This window comes from Stegastes partitus, unplaced genomic scaffold (genome assembly GCF_000690725.1).
Source record: "Stegastes partitus isolate 25-593 unplaced genomic scaffold, Stegastes_partitus-1.0.2 Scaffold3643, whole genome shotgun sequence".
Classification (NCBI taxonomy): domain Eukaryota; kingdom Metazoa; phylum Chordata; class Actinopteri; family Pomacentridae; genus Stegastes; species Stegastes partitus.
Window position 1 is genome coordinate 37,893 of NW_007581374.1, and position 3,878 is coordinate 41,770.

The following is a 3,878-nucleotide window of genomic DNA, read 5'->3' on the forward strand; positions in this document are numbered from 1 at the left end:
CAGGTTTCTCCTCTTCAAGTTCCCCTTGTGTGAAATGTTAAACAGGATTAGATCTGAAACACTGAAGTCTACCAAACTACATCTGCATGATGAGTTTGTTTACACTTTCATACATTTACGGTAGATTAAATACAAAAGAGCTGAATGTGTTGTCAGCGCGGTGGTTGACTTGTCAGCTCCTCCGAGTCAAGTTCACTGAGTCCCGGAAAAGGGATGATAAATAGGACCCGCGCCAGGTTGTGATTCATTTTCTTCCCGCCTTGTTATGATCATATCGACTTCTGCTCAGGAGTGAGCAGCGAGGTCCAGGGATCCTTCAGGGGCCCACATGACAAAGCTGAATTACATGGGGAAACTGGGCAACAGCCCGGGGGCCAAAAAATGTCACGAAGCCTGGAGGCTCTTAAGTTTTATGTGGCAATTAGAGCTGGAATGAGCCGATTGTGAGAAAAGGCAACCATATTATAAATTATATTGGCACAAATGTCAAACATATGATGGTTCCAGCTTTTCCTGTGCAAGAACTTGCTGAATATCTTTTGAGTTCTGGAGTGCTGGTCAACTAAAACAAGACTCATCCTGTGAGAATGTGATTGTTATTTTTTACTGTTTCCTAAGTTTTGTGGGTTGAATGATTAATCGGTCAACCAGGAAACTAATCTGCAGATGAATAAATGATGAACATAAGTGTTAGTGGCAGCCCAGGTGGCAGTTAGATTGTGGTCATTTTATGAAATGCAAATTTTGCTTGGCAGTACTATATGCAGCACTAAAAGGCTACATCCACTGACATCACACCAGGTCTTAAAGGAACAGTCTGATACACTAATCCACTTTATTAACGAGAGCTGCATGACATTATGCTTTTCATTATGCTAATGTCTCTCCTCACCTACCTCACTCACTTGTCTTCCTTGAAATAATAATAACGATCTTTATTTATAGAGCACTTTTCGGCAACGTGAAGTCATGAAACCGACAGATAAAAACACAACAAGGTGTAACAGAACCAACAGTGTTAGAAAAGGTCAAAGCATTATTGAAAGAAATGAAGGACAGTTCAAAGGAAGTTCATCCAATAAAAGTATGTTTCAGGAAGATCGTTCCAGAGCCTTGAGGCCCCGACTGCAAACTCTCTTTCTGCTTTAGTTTTCAGTCGCGCCCCTGAAACAGAAACTTCCTGAGGATCTCAAAGTGCGCACTGGTGTATAAAACTGGTACGTTGTGTCTTAGCTCCACCCAGATTCCAAAAGTCTCCTCTTTCCTCAAGGTGCGTTTAAAGTCCCTCTCCAGTCATTGGTTAAATGATTAAAAACTCGTCTCAGCGTATCTCATAAAAACAGTGCCTTCATGCCTTAAAATGTCTTAGTTCATACTGTTACCTCCACTAGAATGTGCAGATCTATGAAGTCCCTATCTCTCTATCTAATCACCCCTCCCCACTCACTGCTGCTCCAGCACACCAGCTCACCTACGATGGCTCAAACGCTGTAAATCGTTGGAGTCATTTTGCTGCACATGTTCAAACCAGAAATTGATTCTGAAGCAGAAAAATGATACAAAAAGCCCAAAGCTGCTGACCTGGCAGCTTAGTTTGCTCGGGATGTGTCTTCCAGCCTATCAAAGAAGAACATATCGACAAGTTAACAAGGTTAAAAAAAAAACAACAACAACTGGACGGAGTCTTTATGATGAAGCAGGAGAAAAGGATTTCCAGATCAGGGGAGTGGAGAGAAAGCACAAGTTAGCATAATAATACTGGATTTCATCTGCAAATGTGAGAATGACATTTATCTTGTCATCTCTAAAAGAAAATGAATACACAGATTTTGCAGTGTGTAACACCATGAAGTGCACTGAAGCCATTCTTGAGGCTCCATCTTGTGGAGGGGGAATCTCAGTTTGGCCCCACAGGAGGATGCAAAGAGAAGTGGTTTCGTTCTGTTGGAGTGTTGTGGAATTGCAGTACGGTTTTGTTTTACACTCATTTGTGTAGAGACAGGACCGAGGGGTTGCTCAAGATGTTCACGGCCAACTTACGCCAAAGTCTGGCCAAACTCTGACCGACCACACAACCAGGAATGAAGCCTGTTAAAAAACGTTTATTATACACAAGTCCTCACAGTGGACTTTCTTTATATACGTCTGCAGGGTAACAACTTTATTTATGTATCTGAACAGGGAATTTGTTGAAGTATATGATATTGTAGGTTCCTAACCTTAACAAATAAGTTATCAGGTAAATGTGTATTGTATATAATATTGCAGAGTGTAGATTTATAATATATGTAATACTGTAGAGTCCTACCCTTAATATTTAATTTATTCAGATGCATTTCAATTTTATACAATCTTCTAGCGTTTTAATTGTAATGTTTAAATGACTCAGGTAAATTTACATAATAAATATTGTGGCAGGTTCTTAACCTTTACATTGAATTTTGTAATTACATGCATGCATGTATGTATGTATGTATGTATACAAATACATGTGTATATACAAGTAAGACTAACTTTAATCTTAACATTAAATTAGTCATTTTATTTGTAGGGTCTTAACTATTGAGTTTAGTCAGATGTATCAGATACTGAATAATATTGACGGGCTCGGTGGTTAGCACTGTTGCCTCGCAGCAAGAAGGTCGCCAGTTCGCGTCCCGGTGAGGACACTCAGGATCTTTCTGTGTGGAGTTTGCATGTTCTCCCCGTGCAGCGTGGGTTCTCTCCGGGTTCTCCAGCTTCCTCCCACACAGTCCAAAAACATGTTGAGGTTAATTGGTGATTCTAAATTGTCCGTAGGTGTGAATGTGAGTGTGCTTGGTTGTCTGTCTCTAAGTGTAGCGCTGTGATAGACTGGTGACCTGTCCAAGGTGTCCCCTGCCTTCACCCTAAGTCAGCTGGGATAGACTCCAGCACCTGTGACCCCAGTGAGGATTAAGCGGTGTATAGATAATGGATGGATGGATGGATGGATATTGACGGGTCTTAACCTTAACATTTAAGTTAGATAGGCACAACATATAATTGTTTAGAGTTTTAGCTGTAATATTTGAATTAGTCTGGTAAATCCACGTACTAAATAATACTGTGGTGTCTTAAAAGTTTAACTTGTGAGGTCCATATATGAGGTCAGTCTTCTTTCTTTATTGGGAAGCACTTTGGCCCAACAGCTGTGCTGTAGAAATAAAAATGACCTGACCTTTGACATGACAGTCATACCTGCAGAACTGAGTGATAAAATACGTAAATGACGAAAAAACACGAATCATGACACCAGTTTCTGTGCCAAATTAAATATCACTGAGTTTCTGGTTAAATCTCTCAGTGAGAAATGACACAGTATGCAAGCAGGTTTCTATCCCGGTGGAGAATCTTGATGCGTAAAAGTTAAGAAAGCGCAGATTTTTTTTTTTGGCGCTAATTTGCGGAAAGAGAATCGAATATCGCGCAAAAATAAAAAATGAAGTTCCAGCGACTTCTGCAATCTGGGAAATAAATGAACTCCGCGACCTCCGCATCTGTCTGCGCGCCTGACGTCACCGTGTTGCAGGAGCGCACAGGAAGGCGCAGCGCAGCCCGGTTTTTTTTTTTTTTTGCGCCATCTGGCCGTGGTGTCCTTCCCAGCCTTCCTCATCCTCCTCCTCCTCCTCCTCGCTCCGAAATATCTCCCCCCCCCCTCCTCGTACAGTACAAAGAAATGCGTCTGTCTCGCAACTCCACGTTAAACAGTACCGTGTCCCTTTAAAAACGTCTGACAAAAAAGCCCATATGATCCCCGAGCTCCAATCACCAATTCCTTCTGCAAAAGCAGCCTCTGCATTTTTGTCTGTCTGAATGCTACAGCAGCAGCACGGGAGAGAGAGAGAGAGAGAAAAAAA